At 41.6% G+C, this 19,708-nt stretch overlaps 1 protein-coding gene and 1 long non-coding RNA gene across 3 annotated transcripts in view; one reads left to right on the top strand and one right to left on the bottom strand.

Moving 5' to 3' along the window:
* MYLK (myosin light chain kinase) overlaps positions 1 to 14,503 on the bottom strand; it is a 208,572-nt gene extending 194,069 nt beyond the window's left edge. The window contains exon 1 of one of the 2 annotated variants that reach the window (XM_040562079.1): positions 14,294 to 14,503. The gene's annotated coding sequence lies outside the window, so the exon portion shown is untranslated. The remainder of the gene's footprint in view (positions 1 to 14,293) is intronic. The other variant, XM_040562078.1, reaches the window with a different exon arrangement.
* Positions 14,504 to 14,550: 47 nt separating this feature from the next.
* Positions 14,551 to 16,988, top strand: LOC121072479. Its single transcript, XR_005821250.1, has 3 exons — positions 14,551 to 14,832; positions 15,198 to 15,316; positions 15,676 to 16,988. It is a non-coding gene; the product is annotated as an uncharacterized LOC121072479 (long non-coding RNA).
* Positions 16,989 to 19,708: the final 2,720 nt, after the last annotated feature.

Below are 19,708 nucleotides of genomic sequence, written 5' to 3'. Positions count from 1 at the left end.
CTGCTCCTCTCCCTTCACAGAAGGGTAGCATTTTTCTAGGATTAAAAGAACTCAGACCTGAAGGAGTAACTGAGTTGTGATATTCTCAGTCTTCCATCTGATTCTTCTGCCCAATGAGTCTTCACTTTATATATTGATAAATTGAATAAATCCCCTTGTAAGGAAAAGGAGATTAGAGGCTAATCTTTGCTTTAACAATAAAAATAAGAAGCTGCTTCACAAACCATTTCAGCCTTGTGGGTTAAATGGAACCAGCTGTACACGCAACCATCATGCAAACAAAACAATGTCGTCACTAAAAAGAAGCAATTTCTTGGCAGCACAAAAAAGTGGTTAGGACACTGAAGTGGTGTCAAAAAGTTTTAGGGTGCAAGGCCAGAAGATACAGTTCAGTCATTTATTTTGACCCACTGGATACTGTAGGCAACTCAATTTAACCCTCTCACATCTATACTATCTATACTGAAACTGATATTTTCTACCTACATGAAACACAAAATACAGAAAGATAATTCCTGAACAGCGGTACCCAAACAATTTCTAACAGCTGTGGCCTGCTGCATTGACTGAACTCAAGTCTCTGAATTAAGTCCCATGAAATCCAGTATTTGCCCAAGAAACATGTCTAGGATTATCCCATACATTCCACATGCACAGGATACACGTAGCTTCAAAAGCCAGCTCCCTGCTGACCGAAGGAGCAGCAGGTATTACGGGGTTTTAAGTCTCTGGTAGCAATATAGATATCACATCCTTTTACTGTATTACTCTATAGACTCCAATAAATCTACAGAATTCAGTTTACCACAAGGCTACTGTTTTTCAGAGAAATGGACCCAACGACTGGTATTTATTTGCTGAGACAAGCTCCATAAAAAAAGAAAAAAATCTATACTATTCCCCTTCATGACCACAAAGATGACAACTTGTTGCCAATCTGCCTGCCAGGAAACCAGCTGGAAGCAATATCACTACCACAATCTATAGGCATCAATCCAATGCATTAATCAGATCAGAGTTCAATAACTGCCAGCATCTTGAAGAACTGGAAAGGATAAAGCTGTGGTAATAAGGCAGAGTCAAGATCAATCCCCAGGGTCTAGTTAGTTGTTCTTCCCCTCCTTTGTTTTCTTCCTATTTTTCCTTTAGAAAACATCCAGCATTAGTATTTTTCTTCTAGTGTTTGGGTTAAAATTCACCAATTCAGACAACTTCGAAGTGCAAGCAAGGCCTCCCAGTTTATTTGACGCACATACATGTAATGGAAAACATCTACTGCCTTGCTGAAGGAAAAAGGTCCTCTCACACATAAGCCAGAAAAAGGCATAGACTTCTGCTTTAACAGTGGAGTTACCCAGATAATCCCTTAAAAGGGCATTGAAACAGTCTGGAGAGAATTAAATGGGCTATGACAATAAACTGGAGAGTAGAAAAAATATATACTTATATAAATGTTTACTATAAACAACAAAAACAACAACAAAAAAGTACAAAGTTCATTTTAAAATGCTTACAAGGTTTTTTACCACAGAAGACGAAGTACTTTCCGAAGGAAAAGACTAGTCGTCTCAGGTTTGAAAGTTATCTTAGAGAAAGTCATATCAAAATCCAGGGGCTGGAAACTGAAGCTGCAGAAATCTAAATTTCAGAGTGAATTTCTTCTAAAGCATGAGGAAAGGTTACAAATCAGAGAGGAAAAAAAAAAAAGTGTTGCATGTGATTGCCTATGATGTTGGTCCCCTTTCATTCTCTTTTGAATAAAAAAAAAAAAAGGTGTTTTTGTGGATGATATGTTTAAACAACAGAAGTTAAAGAACATGTTACAAGACTAATGAAAAGACACTGGCTTCTGAAAAGCAAGGAGTAAGAGCAGAAAGACAGCAAATCCATCTAGATTAAAGAAACACAGAAATCAAAAAGATTCAATTTTTATGAGTTCAGTGGAGTTCTCCAATTTACAATAAAAATAAAAATCACCTCACTGGAAGCAAGCTGTTCATTATCTTGCACAAAGCTCTTTGGGGGCAGTGACAAGGTCTTCCTCAGTGTTTGCACAACAGCCAGCATAACACAACTCAAAGTTAATCGTTGTACTACGTAACTGCATAATGCAAAAGGGAGCAGTCAGCCCTTGTTCTGAAATGAAGTTAACCAGAACTGTTCAAAATAACCGCATCATGTCCTAACAGTGAACCTAAATTCTGGTTTTGTTTTCACAAGCTGAGATTCAATATTTGTCAAACAGTTCACCAAATCTTTTTATTTTCTCATAAGCTCATTTTTTAGTTTCCAGAAGTTGTTCTGCCTCCTATAAACCTGGAAACTTTGCAGAGCAGTTTTTCAATAAAGCACACTCGAGTTCTCTCATTTGAGGATGGAGAAGAGTGAATAACTTTGTCATATGGAGGGGGCAAGAAACAGGGAATAAACGTAATAGTTTTAAAGGGTGATTTAAAAATCTTATTTATTTTTCAAGGTATAAACTGGGAATGGTAGCTAGTAATAGTTTCATGCTTGGTTTGTAAGCATAAAATCTGCTTGGTCTGCAAATGGGGTGGAATAGCTATGGATAATTAGAAATCAGAGTTTGCCTCTGAAAACTATTTTTACATCAAATCTCTTAATGTGGATGAAATTATTATTTTTATTAAGTACATATTTTTGAGCTAATTAATCCAGCTGAGCCAACAGAGTTAATAATATTGCAAGACCAGGGCAAAATCTTAGAGACTCGCAGAGAACTAGGAACAAAAATTGACCCAAAAATTGTTCCACACTACAACAATAATTCTCCAATGAGTCACAAAAACTTTGCATATGAAGCATATTTTAAAGGTAAGAACCTAAAATTTTGATGAAAGTCGAACATTCAAGCGTGTACACTTGCATTTAAAAGTGATGCCTCTGCTCATCCCACCCCCTTAGTACATTAAGGTAAACCTAGACTAAGCCTATTATAGGTAATGCAAGCGTACCACTCACAGAATTTACTCACTGAACTACTAAATCAATTTTAGCTAGAGTAAAACAATTTTGCATTCAGATATGGACTCAGAAGAATCACATTGCTTACCTTTTTTCAGGCCTTAGAGAAGTCCTTTCAAGCTCCTTCCCTTCAGATCCTTCTCTGTAAAGTGTTTTAAAATCTAGTGATGAAGGCAATAAGAACTATGTATTTGACCATAGCATTTGAAAAACATTCTAGTAGAAATCCTACAAATAATTCACATTAAAGAAGGTATTTTACAGTTAGAAAAACGTAATGATTATGCTATTGAAATTATCAATACCTAAATATCAGACTAGTGAAGTGTGGCTAGGTTAGCCACATAAACACACAAGTCTGACTGTAAAATAAAAAATGATATCTAGATAACAAGGAAAATCCTTCTGAAGCCTAGCACTGAGAATAAATCCATAGCCTAATAGGTCCACAGAGGCCAATGATCACAAAAGTTCCTGACAGCCACTGAAATTTCATTTGATGAGAAATCATTCATGAGAACGGATTCATCAGACACAACTGCAAGTACTCTGCATCATGAAGCCCAGTTCTTCTTTATGACAGGCAACTGTTTCACTTAACATCATTTCCCTTGCACATATTACAATGAAATGATGAGATACAGGTTTTCACCACAGATGTTATTCCAGTCAGCTTTGATGAAGAAATTGCTCTGGACAATTTCATTTTTTTTTTTTTTTTTTTCAGTAACTTTTAAAGTATACAACTCTTCTTCATTTTTAGTTGCTGGTGTGATGGGGAACTCCTGCAACTCATCAACAAAGTCATCTATACATCACTGCCCCAGGCTCACACAGAGACAGCATGTACATTTCCAACAGCTCTCTGCTCCAGACAGATGTAGTAGGCTTGAATCCAAGGCCTTCAACAGGAAAGCACAAACATATAGCTGGATCTGAAGAAAGACTGGTCCAGTACTCACAGGTTAAGTAAAGACTCAAAAAGACAAGCTCTGCAGATTTAGGTGAGACTATTTATAGAATGTAAGGTGATTGCAAAAGCAGTGGACAGGACATGGTCCAGAAAAATGCATACAGCGCAGAGAACACAGCACTAGACTATCCATCTATGTAGGTGTTATTGGTTATTGTTATCTTTGACTAGCTAAGCAATATTAATTAACAATAATTTGTTTGCATGTCTCCTATCAATGCTGGAATGTGCCTGTAAGAAGAGCAGCTCTTCAGAGTGCATCTGTAGAGAATATACAAACTCTTTCTACATGACTTCTTCAAATGCTTGCACATGCTTTATGGAAGAAGGACAATCTTCTGGTAACTGCACAGAAATAAATAAAACACACTCCAGCTCTTGTAAACGTGCCTACTGAGACCTCTCAAATAACCTCAGAGCATCCCTCCTTCAGGTTTTTTCTGTCTGAAAAACTGAAAGAGCAAGGCTCTTTCTGGATGTCTTAAGAGCAGGGGAGTTAAATTTTATGAAACCCTGGGCTAGAATGTGTACAAATACAAAGATTTGTACATCACTGCATATACCATGTGTATGCAAAATGGAATACATGTAGTTCCATTAGTTCCCCAAACAACTTTGTGCCTCTCAATTTTAATAGATTGTTTCCACACTACTGATCATCATTTTAGATCCATATCCAGTGCAAAAGACACTTCTAGGTATATGGAACAACCCAAACCAGAGAAAGCTATAAAGGCTACCTGCTAGGCAACACACACGCACACACAAAAATGACCGAATGCAGAACAGTTATTTTCCAAATCCCACAATGCTGGAATGAGGCTGTACTTACTGAATATTACAGTATACCCATCTAAATACAGAATATTTGCTAACACAGCAGGTTACAAGCTTCTGGAACTTGCTTTCATGGGAGGCAGTAAAGCCAAAGGGGTCCATAGGTTCAAAAAGGGATTAAACAACTCCTGAACAACAGGTCCATAAATATACAGTTAAGGACTAAATGGGTATATCCTAACATTGTTAACACAAGAACTGTGAGAAGTGGAAAGGCAGGGAGAGAAGTGATCTCAAACAGTAGCTGTTCAAGAATCTAAGAATACTGTACCTCTTTAAGTAGCTGTTTAATAATACCATCTTTGAAGACGGTAAGTTATTTTTATCTTATAAAGATATTTAATCAGCAAAGCTGTATTTCCTGTCTTGTAAGTGAAATATAAGGACAGACAGAAAAAATACCTCACAAGAAGTGCTATTATAGTGAGTTTGTCTTCAGGACAATAGAGCTTTTGTTTTGAGGTTCAATTTATTTCCTCATTATTTTAACTCCTACAGTTTTAAAAGAAATTTTTTTTGATTCTTTGGAAAAAATTATCTGAATGCTACACAGATCAAATATTAGACAAAGATCTCTCTTGTGTTTGGTCTTGACTTAATCTATCTCAAAATTTTGTGGTTGTAATAAAACCAGCCAGAAAGGAATGAGCACTGGAAAGTTTTATAGAGAATTCCATTCATCACAAGACAGATAATGGGCGTGAAGAGACAAGAAACACCATTGGCATTATATCCTTTTTAATTTTGTGAGAAGTAAGCTATGTTACTACAGTTTCTTACACCGATATCAATAACCATGCATCTCTAGTGTAATATACGGTACATCCCATACATTCAGGATCCTTCACAGTGCCCACACGCTGATGAGCGACCACACCAAGCTCAAAGCAGGTTACCTTAGCTGTCAAGCAAACTACAGAGTTAGAGAAAAACAAATCCAAGAGATATTATTTTGAGAAACAACAAAACAGTGTCCCTAAAGGGTACACTGTAATGCCAAGTACTAAATGTACTTACACATTCATGTTTACTTTTTGCCACCTCAGACAAAACACAAGGGATAAAGTGGTAAAGAGATTGCAGTTAAAGAATATTACATTAAATCTAAGGTCAAGACCACATGTGGAGAAAGGTCCAAATTATTTTACCTGGAAAACTATTTGAACATCCCTGGCTTTCTGTCCTGGCTGTCAAGATGCCATGCAAGTCATTAATCTGCACAAACTCACTTTCTGGATGTCTGTGTGGTCCAGTCAGGAGCTGAGCCTCCACTTCTGTTCAGGCTAACCAGGACAGCTGATTTGGTCTCCATCCTTCAAAGTCCCCAGCTATAGCTTGGAAATGCCTTGGAGAAGGAGTATAACTTCTGAGTTTCATAGCAGATAAGAACTAAATAGATTGAATGAGACCTAAATGGTTTACAAGTCATCTGAGATGAACTAGATATTGGCACAAGCTGAGGTAAAACAAAGGAGCAATACCTCAGCTGACTAAATTTAGAAGCATTTGAAGCTCCTGAAGCATTTATCAGTGAGTAGCCCAGTACAAATGCCATGTTCAGGTTGACTTGAACTCATATCTTGAGCAAAACTCCCCACCAGTTGAAATAAAATTTTGGTCCAACAAATCAGGGCTGAGGCAAAATGGAGGGACTGCTTCTGAGCCTGCCCAGGCACGTGCTCAGGCCAGCCATGTCTTCAGGGCAAGACAAGTCCCTGCCACCTCACATGACCCTCAGCTTGAGGGGATTCCCTTACTGGATACTCACTGCCACCCCTCAGTTCCCTCTTTATTCACCTCTCTCACCACAACACTGTAAGGGGCAGGTTTGTGTGCCAGGGTGGAGGCTGTGATCTGCTCCAAACTGTTTCCAGCTGGTTCTGGTGGGCTCTGGCACTGGGGCGGCCCAGTGGGGAAAAGACACCAGAGCCCAACCGTGGAGCTAAAATGTCCGTCAGCATGAGGGTGGTCTAGTAGCAGTCATCCAGAGAGGATGTGCAGTCTCCAGCTTTGGAGATGCTCAACACTGTATTGATTGGCAAAAAATAATAAATAAAATTCAAAATTCCCTGACTCGAGCCTTTTTTCCAGCAACACAGAGTTGTCTTGCCACAAACTCTCCAGCAAGAGTACAACGTGCTGTTTGGGCACATCCCTGACCAGGGAACGGCACAGCGCACACCCTGTGGCCCCCCAGGAATGCTGGCTTTTGGACTTCAAAAATCAGCAGCCATCTTCCATTCAAATGTGTTCACTCCACTCATGAGCATGGACGTTTTCACAGCAACATGTAAAATTTCTGTACTGAGGAGGAACAGGGAAAATAGTAGGAAGAAGAAAGGGAAATGAAGAAGAAACAAAGCATCTTTCACCACTCCCTTGTCTATGAGAAAGATGCATCCAGGCATGCACAGACACATAAGCCAGGATCTCTTCCTAAGAAAACTGCTTGATGCATACTCATATATTTGCTTGCCTCTTACTGATACGAGTTCAGTCAGCAGCAACTGCCTCCAGCTGGTTTCAAGTTACAGCCCAGGGAAGCAGTGCCATAAAATTCCTTACAGCCACCCAAACCATTACTCTTCTATTTTCTGCCATTTGGGGTCATCACACCCCCTCTGAAAAGCTTAGAGGTACGATACCACCGCAGGCATCTTCAGAGAGAGCCTGACAATGGTGTATTATGAGGCTTGTTGTAACATCCTTTCAATATCCTTAAGGTCCAGTGATTTAGAGAAGAGAGCCTTTTGTGTCTCCTGTCAGTTCCAGGAAGCTCCTGTCACTGGCATGGAGACTGCGTACGGAAAAGAGCTGCTAAATAGACCAGTTAAAAGAATATAGGCCCAGTTTAACCCCCATGTTACTGAAAACCATGAATGCTGCAGCTCCATTGAGGTCAGAGGAATGGCACTTCTCTGAAGCTGGGGGTGAGATGCCCATAAACCAGCTGTTACATTTCAAAGCCAGGGCTCCCTGTGCGATGGTCTCACAGGCTCTGCAGGAGATACCTGCGGCCACCACAGCCAGAACGGGGGTGTTTAAAGGAGGGCCGCGTGTACACGAATGGATCCCACTGATCTAACCCACAACAAAGACCAAACTTACACTGCATAAAATAGAAATAAAGGGTTTCTCACCTCCAGATCTGGGCTGGACTTGAACCAGTGATGTGGAGGCCTAGCAACATGTTCAGACAGGAAGCATTTACATAATATATTTCTCTTCTTCCACCAAAGGAAAGGGAAACTTATGGCCATAAAAAAGATTGAGAGTAAATAACCTGAGTAAAGAGGGCTTTATATATTTATTAATTTTTCCAAATTTTTCTTTCATGTATATTTTAAACACAGTCTGCTGATTGCTTGTGTTCTGTAACTCTCCTTTTGACACAAATGAGTATAAGACCATATTGACAGTAGCTCCCTGACTTGGACTTTATAAGTGTTTCTTACTGAACACGCCGTCACATTTGTTCTCAGAATCACAGAATCTCCTGAGTTGGAAGGAACACACAAAGACCACTGAGTCCAACTTTTTTCAGAGTCAGGCTGTTAATCCTTGTTCAGGCAACATGGTCAGTGATTTTTTATTTTATTTTTAAATATTACATTGATTCCAGATACATGACATAAAATAAAAGAAAACCCAATACTTTACTTCAGTATTTTAACAAACGCTTACATCATTATAATGAGTTTATGGAATTATATACTTATTTCATTAAGAGTTGATCAACTTCCTAAGAGTTAACGGTGCAGAAAACATGATTGAACACTACAGACCTTTAGAGTGGGATATTGAATTCAGCATCCTGTTATTTGTACTGCACATTTACTCAGTAATGATATTTTGACTGTCACTTAGTAGATAGCGAAAGCCTCATGTCCATGTCCCAGTTTGTTTATCAGTTAATGCTTTGCACCATGAGTATTCATCAGTTCATAGCACTTCAGAGAAAAGCATCACCTTGAAATAAAATGTCCTGATCCAAACTAGAGAGCTGGTAGCTGCAGCTCTTGTGACCAAAGCTGCCTTCAAAATATAACTCTGCTAAGCCTTAGAAGCAGACAGAAAACTCACAATACTGCCAGGCAGATAAGAACAGCTAATTCTCCAAATCCTTTTGTTATTTGGGACATTTCAGAAAGTGCCTAGACCAGACCAAGTACTAACCTGTGCCCCTCTCTAGCCACTCAAATCCTGACCCTCTTTGTGAGAGCATTGGCAACTCACTTGGTCCTTGGTCTCCCTGTCACTGACTTGTCCCTTATTATTTTGCTGAGGTTAACAATCAGGATAGTAATTTTTGTTACTTGGCTGTCTTCCCACCAGAAGCTGGATTGCACTGTTCTAGAGAGTACATAAAACTTCTTGGGATGAAACTACAGGTCTGGTGGTCAGATTGTCCTCGACTACACAGTCCCTGTATTATTTTGGACGCACCTTTCTGTCTGTTCAGATATCATCCTGCTGCTCTGCAAATGCCCCAAAACACAAGAGAGCTGTAGAATACCAGAAAAAGCAGTAAAAAGGATAATCCAGAGTGATGATCTTAATCTGTTGTGCAGCAATTAAAATACATTGCACTGGATGTGCAAAAACAGCACTTACCATCACACGCTTCCCTCAGCCTGAAGGCCGCAGCTTCAGACCACCTGTGGGCTCTCAATAACTTTTGACATTTTACGAGAAAAGAAGATAAAAAGATGCACATCACTGGCAACTACAGCATCTCTTCTTTCTCCCATACATTATATCTTTGATGTTCAAACAGAATATATGGTCTGTTTTAATCCTTTCTGGAAGAAGCAAATTACTGAAAACATCCTTCAGGATTCTGAATCCTGAGCACATCAGCTGCATCACACAGGCCCTAGAAATGCCTTTGGTGCTAAGAATGCTGTGCATACAAACAGCACTTCGGCCTAAAGAATAAATGTGCTATAAACTGGACGTGCTTTTGGCAAGTGAGTAATTTAATCCAATTACAGCAGAGGTGACAAGGTCAAGCTGACTCTTAGTGAAGAATCACCAGCAAGACTGTCCTCAAAACACAAGACACTGCAGCTTGCTGGACTGACTGAGAGAGCTGACACACTGTAGTGAAGTTCAGTGATGCTCAGACTCGTTATAACAAAGATAAGTGCCAAGAAAGTGCTTTGTGCCAGCAAGCAGAAGAGGAAAGGGATTCAGCAAGAACACACTTTGTAAAGCACACTGTAATCCTAAGCGCTTAATTGCCTTTGGCAAGAGCTGCATCCCGTTGCTCTCTCAGAAGTCGTTTATCTGCACTTGATGCACACAGCTACAGCAGTGAATGGAGTGGGGGAGGAGGAGAAACTGGGGAAACAGTGAGAGAACTATAGCTATGAGTCCTTGCTAAGCTACCAAAGCAAAAACATATAAAATACCATTGTGTGCAAGGCCTGATCTACGCATCCAAACAATCTGGAGAGCTCCCTTAGAAACAAACAGAGTGACTTGCATCCAGGCTCTTAAATCACCTACAGAAGAAGGGAAATCTGCTGTGGAGTTACACACCTGTATTTATATTTAGTACTTATGTAGGAGTGGCCCTGTTTCCAGACATTCTGAATGAGCCTATTTAAGTGGTTGCAAACTTGAAGTTATAGTCAAAGTTTCTGTTTCTTTTCCCTGCCTCTGCTTATAATGCAGCATTTACAAATATTTACAATACGTTAATGCCAACTCATTGTTTCCCACATAGATGGAAGACTCAAAGGTAAATAATGCACCAAGCCTCTTTAATTAAATAAGGAGTTTTGGGGGAGGAGTTTCTGCAGACCCTTTTAAATTTTAAAGCCTGCCAACAGGATGAACAAAAGGTAGATTAGGCTCACATGATAAATCCCAGTAAACCTGAAAAGCCTTTGTTAATAAGTCACTAAAGGAAATTTTTTTTCTTAGAATTTCTGCTCACCAGAAGCGAGAGTTAAGATTATTCTAGTGTGTTTAGTCTCCAGCAGCATTAAATGGGTATATGCCTCATGGAGCTCTAATCTCCTCATTTGTATAGAGCTCAATTCTCCTTTCATTCTTACTAAAGAAGAACCAGTTATTTCTAGCTTTTATATAGGGAGCAGCTGCTGCAACTCAGGAGGCAAAAAACATTTATGAAATCAGTCAGGTCTCCCTGGAAAATTAAAGTGGCACTCTAATCAGTTTTCTGTTTCCAGTTCTTTAATAGCAACAGCATCAGCAACAGAGATACAAGCATATTTTCATTTCATTTTGGTATTTCTTTCATGTAGCAGGTTGCAAATGATCCTTTCAAGTTTCCATTCATAAGTTAGTGTTCAGTAGCTTGTTCACAGAGCCAAATAGCATGTTAGCCTGGCAATTAGTACAGTCTTCTGTTTGTAGAGAAGCTTAATGAAGACATTATTAGAGACAGACCTTGCTGTAGCACTTTCAACAGACCCCTTACAATTGCTCAGAAAAGATACAGATTTTAGCAAAACATATACTGTAATCACAGACAATTTAGATAACATTAAATTTGGCAGAGGGCTGGCTTATAAAAAAAAAAAGTCCAGAGTCTGTCCTACCTGGATCCATCTGGTTTCACTAATAAATCCTGTTCATCACCACAAAGCACTATAATCATCTCTCTTCTCTGTCATGCAATGCTAAAGTCCAAATAGCCCATGTAATCCTAATGTACATCACGGACTGATATCCACCAGTGAAGGGGATTAAGGCAGCTGTGCGAGGCTTGCTAAGATCCTGTCTGGGACTCTGGATGCCACTGTGGTCATTTCGGCTCAGAAAAATATTGTAGGTAAATAAATAAATAAATAATCAATATCTGCTGCAACAGGTGTAGCTACACCTTGCAAGAACAATCAGAGAAAGGACATCCTACTTTCCACAGGGAGGTTAGAAATGAATAATTTAGCAACAAAGACAGAAGAGGATATTAAGCAGCCATGGAAAATAAATAAATAAATAAAAAATGAACACCACCATTATCTTTGTTACAAACCTCCTAACTCATACCTGTGGAATACAGTTTGGGAAAACTGTTGAGTACAGCTCTGAACAGGGCAAAAGCAAATAACTCCAGCATGTTTTAGTATGAATTTGACAAATTCTTAAAAAGGAGATGACTCTTTCTGCAAAATCAGGATTAAATGGTTCAGGGTCAGTTCCAGTCTATGCTCAGCTCTGAACCCAAAGCGCACAGGAGAGAGAGTCCAGCCACCACAGACTGTGGCTCCCTGTTCTCTAGAGGTCCTACCAGAAACTTCATCCATCTGCCTGCATGATTGTCACAAAGAGAGCTTCTGAGCACACTTTCCAGATTTAGACATCCACAACTTTAAGGCGTAGCACATGAAGCAGCTCTGAACTGTATTTACATCTGCATTTTGTTTTAGGAGGACTCTGAAAGTAATTTGTAACTGTTGGTTTGTAGTCTAATACAGTGTTTTTGGCCTGCATAAGGATATCGGAATGGATTTTGATTGACTGTAAAAACAGGATCATCACCCAGAGGAAGTCCTTATGGTCTTAAAGGAGAAGGAGGCAGAATAGAATAACAGACCAAAAACCAGCGAAAAATCATGCATCTATACAATTTAACTTAAACAAATGACAATGTGTAATCACTGCTTATTCCAAACTTAATAAATTTACTTTCAACATTATACAAGCAAATCAACAGAACTTCACTGATTTATTTCCTTCATCGTCTTTTGTACCACGTAGCAAGGCAACTGAAGTTATGGAGAGATGCTTGCAACGGCAGAGTATCAGATTTCTAACTTCCTTTGCAGCAGACCTTTTAAGATTTCCCTACAAGACCAATAAAAATTGGGTCAGTGATATTAACTAGTGTGAGCCTCCCACATTTATAGAAAGTCCTAGCTGTGATATATGTCAAACCAGGCATGTTCTTCTGTTCATGTCTCCCTAAAGAGGTTAAATACCATTAACATACCGCATGTCAGCACGGTACGTGGCTGCTCCTCTGGTGGTTAAAATACTCCTCCTACAACTAACAAAGTCACTCCGATGACTTCTGGCGTTAGAACACTTGTCCTGCCGGGCTGGAATGCAAAGTGCTAAGGATGAGTGCAGCATAGATGTATTACGGATACGTGTTACAACGAGCACCATATACCAAAACTACAGCTCAGATAGCTGCTAGCCTGTGTCACTACACAAGAATTGCATCATGAAGAACCACAAAATGCTGTGGATATATGATAGATTAAAATTACCGGTTCATGCCATCTGACAGTTATTAGTAAATATACAATTCTGGTTTAAAAACAGAAGACTCCTAAAGTGCACTGTAAGAGCCTAGTTCCAGGAACATCTCAGCAAATATGAAGTTTCACAGGAAGATGCATGCCATATTTGGCAAATAATAATGCAAGTCATTAGGAAAAAATAAAGACGTGTGAAGGAAGTAGGGGGAGGGAGACAGTCCCTCAGTTTGGGATTTAAAATGTGAGAGGAACGACTCCTTCCCTAATAGCATCACTGACGGAAATGGTATTTCCAGCACTCCAGTAAGAGAGGGCATCATCTGGGGGGTGTGTGGGGTGTCTTAGTAGGGAACACACCGTCTGCATGTCATGCAACTCCTTGCTCACCCTCCATAGGGCTCAATACTTGGGAACATCTGAAGTAAGATTTGTGGAGCCAGGTATTTGCATTCATCCTTTCAGCCATTCCATTTACGGAGAGCATAATCTGGGCTTCAAAACACTTGATTCTGCTTCCCAAATCTGGGAGAATTATCCCTATGGATTTGCTCTGCAGAAAACTGGGCTGGGGCTAAAAGGCATCTTTAAGCTGCAAAGGAAGGGAAAGGTTCCCTGTCTTTTTGTCCCCAATCTCCAGCACCAGCTATGCCACCCCCTTCTAGCCTGAGCGCAGGGAGCAGTGCCAGGCCAGTATCCAGATGTGCACGTACAGGAAAGAGTGTTAAACGGCAAAGCATTTATTTTATTTTTATGGCAAAACAGTCCCCAAAAGCACATTGCTCTATAGTGTGAAGGCAGCATGCAGAGAAGTGATTCCACCTCCTCCCCTCTCCCAAGTTAATGATTTAAAGCTTTCATCTCCTTCCCTCATCCTCACACATTGCACTTTAGTGGTGTCACCGGGATTTATCCTTTCCTGAGACAGTAAGAGAGTTGTGTGACATGGTACAGAGTACTGTGAGAGGAGCAGAAATTTAAAAAAATAGAAAAGAAAAGGGGGGGGGGGGGGGGGGGGGGAAGAAAGCCCAACACGTTTTGTCTGAAGCACGAGAGACCTAGATGCGTGGTGCAGGAACATTTCAGCGTGCCTCCACACAGGCACCCTGGCATTTGAAAGGCTCCTCAGACCAAGCAGAGCCCGAGAACCGACCCTCGCAGCCTCGCCTGCAAACGCTTCTCCTGCCCGAGCCCCCGCTACCTGCCACCGGGGAACGACAGAACTGCTCCAAACCCCGCACAAAAGATGCCCAGTACTTACAGCCCGGCTCGCCCGCTCTCTGCTCAGCGTGCCCCGGGGAGGGGAGCCCGAGGTGAGCACTTCTCCCAGCGGCAGCCCCCCGGGAGAAGCCGGGGGGTGGGCGGCAGCCGCTCCAAGCCCCCACCCGCCGGGGTCCCGCGGCTCCGCCGCTCCCAGCCCGGCATCTGCCTGCCCGCTCCCCCCGGAGGGGCAGGTCTGCCTCCTCCTCCCCGCCTACCTCCGACACCCCCGGGCTGCTTTCACCCGGCGATGCCCGGCGTCCCCCCACCCCCGGGCTTCCCCTCCGCGGCTCGGCACCGGGAACAGCCACCCGGTCCCTCCCCGGGCGCCCCGCTCACCCGCAACCCCCCCGTTGTGTTCCCCCCATCCCGGGGGGAAGCGGTGCCCGGAGGCGATAGAGGCTGCGGTCGGTGAGGCTCCCGGCAGCTCCGCATCGGTGCCGGGGACGGGCAGGGAGCGGCAGGGAAGGGGTGCTGAGGGGTGTCATGGGGTGCTGAGCGGTGCCGAAGAGGGCGCAGGGGTGTGTTTGGCTGCGCAAGGTGTGCGCTGGGGTACAGGCAGGGCGTTCGTGGGTGGGAGGCATCCAGAGCAGTTTTGGGGTGCCCGTGGAATAGGTACAGGATGCATATCCAGGGGGCGAATGGCACACACAGAAGGTGCGTGGGAAGGGCTGTGTGGGACGTGGAGAGGATGCCTGAGGGGTTTACAGGGGTGTGTGGGTGTGCATGGAGCTTGTACGTGCCAGCAATGGGGTGCCCTCCCTGGCACACAGGGGGCTTTGCCTCCCCACCTCACCCCCAGGGCCTGGCTGGGGCTGGTGCACCAGCCTGGGGTGTCCAGACCTGGGGTGGGGGGGTTGGTTTGATAAACACTTCACTGTTAATTATATCAAGTGCTAAAGTAGTGCCGAAGAAGAACAGATGTGAGATGGGGACAAAATGGAACCTCCTCCACACCAAGACCTTACTTCTGCTCCCTAAGGTGGAACGAGAGACCGTGAAGAAGAGGGACAAGGAAAGCCAAGTAAGTGGCAAACTTAAACCACTTCATGTTCCAGTACTTTTAAAGGTTTTTACTTACTCATTTTAAAAAACACCTGACTTTTCACCTGAAATGAATTTATAGTGAGATAATACAAACACGTGGGGATAGATGAACTAAAAGCCCAGGTTCTAGGGATAAAGCCTCACCTTTCCATCACCTTGTATTCTTCTGTGCTGCCATCAAAATGCTGCTAGGTATCCCAAAAATGGTTCTAGCTGCTACAGAAAAGGGAAGGCACAAGCTGCAGAGGACTGGGCTCTGAAACGCCTCTAGGGGCCATGGAGCAAACCACAGGCTCTAATTCTTGCCCCCACCCCATCTCTTTTTCTGCTAAACAGCGGACAACTCAGAAAAACGTGGACAAGATAAGAAAGTCACAGCAAAGCTGCAATTTGCTGCATTAGTGATAGGAGCTTTAAATTGACAGAGACCTCAATGTTTTTCATTTTGATCCTGAGGTGATTTTTTTTCAGCCACCGATAAAGGATGTACATGTCCTGCAACCTGAGTAGGAGACAGGACAAGATGCTGCTTTTTCCTGGTACATCATCTGTCTTACTGAGCACAACCTCTGCCAAGGGTGAAAACATCTACCGGTATGAGTCTATGAAGAGTTGTAGCCATCTCTTTAGATTCTTCCAAGTGGAGTAGAAACTGAGTGAATGAGGAGGAATTGCTAGGAGGAAATTGTGTGCTGGCAATGATGCTTTTCTTACCCTTTATTCCCTTAAATTGACTATCTGCTGAGAAGACAAGAGGCTTTCGCTGTTTTAAAGGTTCCTGGGACTTTTTTTTTCTCTTTTTCAAACTTGAATGACTGAGAAGAGTTCTAAAGAGAAGTGTCTTTATTTCCAGAGTTTCCGAATACCTCAGTTCTCACTGTCTCTGTTGAACCTCCCTCATCAGATTTATACCTTGGTAAAATCACAAAGAGGTTTCAAGGAAATTTTAAGAATATCTGTAAAGCCAGGCTTTTACATCTAGGCTTTTTTTTCCTCCTTAGTGCACAGTGGTGACATATCTCAGACTGTACAGATATGTTTCCCTTTAGAGCAAAGCAAGCAAATGCACATAAATCCCTGATCCCTGCTGAAGTGTGTGACTGTCTATAGTTGATCCTCCTCCCCTGTTGCAAATGGCAATACACGTGCATGTCATGGGCACGTCAGCTATTTTATAAAGAGGCACATCTTATGCAATTGTTTTCTTTCTGCAGATAAACGATTATTTGCCATTAAAATTAGGAAAGAACACAAACCCCTAATAAACCCTTGTAGAGCCTCCCATGAGCTCGCTTTGACCTTTTCCATGTCATAGCTGACCAAAGTCTGTGCTGGCAACATGTTTTGATAAAGTTTTCTTCTCAATATTTTTAAGCATGAGCTCTGAGAAGATGCTGCTCTGCATCATACTCATACTTTTCTCTGCTGATTTCTAGTCTAGGCTTCATGAAACTCCTTTCCTGTAAATGTACATGTCTTACCAGTTGAGAATCGCTGCTCTAGACAATCTTGTAATAGCATCACTGTCTCTGCTTTCAATTTAAAATGATTGCTCAGGCCTCACAAAGAACAAGGCCCACTGTTGCCAGTGAACCCACATCTGCCTTCAGCTGGGAGGGAGGAGTAGGAGACACTTGAATCGGGATGAAAGCCACCGAGCTCCATAAGGAGAGCAGACGGTGCCCCTGCTGGGTTTCAAGGGATTGACTCATGCTCAGCAGAACTCACTCACATATTTCTCTCTCTCTCTCGCTCTTTTTTCCCCTCCTGTTATTTTGTTTGCATGAGTCAAATCAAGAAGTATAAAAAAAAAAAAATGGGGGATGTCCCATCCTACTAGAAACCAGGATGAGGTAACACTTCACATCCTGTCATAGTATCTCCCCAGCATCCTTGCTAGGGCCATTTAACTTCAGGCTGGGCCTTCATTCTGAGGGTCCTCCAGGAGGTACAGGAGCAGCAAGTCAATAGAACCACTTCTGTAGGTACTGATCCTAAGTCAGGTCAAGCTCAAAATAACGTATTATTCACATATCACATTTAATGAATGTTGCTGGCTAGAACAGGAGTGCATTCTCAACTGGCTACTTGAGGGTTTTTTTTTTTTTTTTTTTTTTTTAATTGTAAACATTCTTCATGCAGCTGCTCCAGGGATATGTTTAGGAAGCAGTGGCTGACTGTATTTAAAAGATTTCAACTCATCTTGACCTACATTTAGATTTCCGTAGCTTACAAGCCAGGGCTGTAACCAGTGAAACCCTCAGAGAGCTTATATAGCTTCTGTAGGGCAAGGCACGGGAAACAAATGAAGGTTGAAGTTACCCAGCTGAAGTGTTTGGAAAAGTGAGTTACTGAGGCTGAACTACAGGTTCAGATGATTATCAGATAATTAGGAGCTCAAAGAGCAGAGCTGTGTAAAGGGAGCAAAGATAACTTCTCTCTCCTTTGCCTTGTGCTTTCTTCCTGATTCATTCTCTCACTTGAAGTCACACAGTAAAGTCTTTTAGGCTCCTTTCAGCAAGAAGTTCATAAGGTGCCTAACCACAACTGCAATTTTATATGTGTTTCTTTCTCACTCAAACTTCTGCTTCAGAAATTAAGTATAGTGGTAGTTCTTGATACAACCCTTATTAACAAGAGAAACTGGTAGAATTGAAGACGCTGAGGAAATAACTTTGTTGGGAAGGAACACGTTCATCCATTTTCCAGAACTAATTCTTTCTTTTCTCTTCCTGGAATGCAGGGGCCTATTTTTGCAGGGTGTAAGCACTCATTTTAAAAAGCAATGCAGCTTCTAGCCTCTTGAGACTAGAAGGTAATCTTTTAAAAGTCACTATAATATCTTCCCAAATCTGCAGGCAGACTAAATTATTATCCCCCATCCTGCTCGTGTCTTTGCTGACTGCATATGTCGAAGGCATTGAGAACCTTTGTGTTTCCTGCTGCAGAGATTGAGTAGCTAAGGAGGCAGGAAGCCAAGAGGTCAGGCCCACTAGGTCAAGCACAATGCAGCACTAACACTGACATATAATGTTTAGACCAGCATCAGTTCACTCAGCTCAAAAGCAGGAAAAAAAATGAGTTAGATCTGTCAGCAAAACACCACAAAAGAAGTGTGTGCCCATCTGGTGAAATATACAGGTATTTGAGTCTTTACAAATTTAGGTTTGCTGGAAAAAGTTAACAGGCCTGTAAGCATTTGGCTGTTGGGGGAAATTACAGGTTTGGAAACTCATCAGATGTTTTAGTCCCTTGTACTTAGAGGTTGGAATAATGTATAAGCAAAAGGCATAAACAAGGAAAAGCTGGTAATTTCACTAATTTTAGTAGGAACTAAAATGTAAAACTTGTGTTAAAACCTGACATTTCTGTTCAAACTAGCAGGCCAAATATCTTGTCAGACTGCAAGAATTCTTCACCATCATTCTTATAAAGCCACTGGTGGTAGCAGATTAGTTCCACTTTCATACACTAAAAGCATTAAAAACATTAACTACTACTGGCCCCTGCTGAATTAAAGCCATTAACGGAGCGCGACTGGTATTCATGCAAGCCAGGTGATGGATAAAGGGAACGGTTACTGTGTGTTACACAAAAACTCATTCAGAAACAGGTGCTGACTGAGTCTAGATTGACCCTACAAATGCACAGATCAATATAAAGGGAATAGGAAGGCAACACAACCACTCTACATCATGCAGCTAACTTTACCCTTTTCTTCACAGAATGGAAACGGGCAGTAACTGCACATATGTGGAAGACTACAGCTTTTTTTTTTCTTTTTTTTTTTTTTTTTCCCCTGAAGCTCTCACTTCAGCCAAAGTGAGTTCGAATTGATGGGGAGGTTCTGAGATGAATTGGCGGCTGGAGGAAAATCAGCAAGTATGCTTATTAACAATTTCTACCAGAGCATACTTATGTTCTGCACAAGTAATGGTCCAGAACTAGAGAGAATCCATTACACAGAGTTGAGTTAGTGCCCATTCCATACAGAGAACAGCCAAGCTAGCTACAGAGTATAATTTACTTTTATTACAACCTTCAGTCTCTAATCTCAGTTTCTAGCCTAAAGAAAGAAGCAGTGGTAATGGCTACATGGCTACAGCATGATTACAGAGATGTACAATATTGCCTTTTTTTTTTTTTTTTTAAATATAAAGTTTAAGAGCAACATGCACATAATCAGTCTTACCCTTGGGCAAGAAAGAAACAACTGCTCCTAAGTCTTCTATAACACAAATCCGTTACACTGAAGAATTAAAAGTAATATATTCAGGTAGTATATTTGAAGGTTGCCTAATTCATGGCAATCAGATTGTTGTTTGACAAAGCTTGTAGTAAGCAACTTCAACACTTACAGGAGAGTAAC

This window comes from Cygnus olor, chromosome 6, assembly GCF_009769625.2.
Source record: "Cygnus olor isolate bCygOlo1 chromosome 6, bCygOlo1.pri.v2, whole genome shotgun sequence".
Classification (NCBI taxonomy): Eukaryota; Metazoa; Chordata; class Aves; order Anseriformes; family Anatidae; genus Cygnus; species Cygnus olor.
This window is presented reverse-complemented; position numbering and strand designations above follow the sequence as displayed.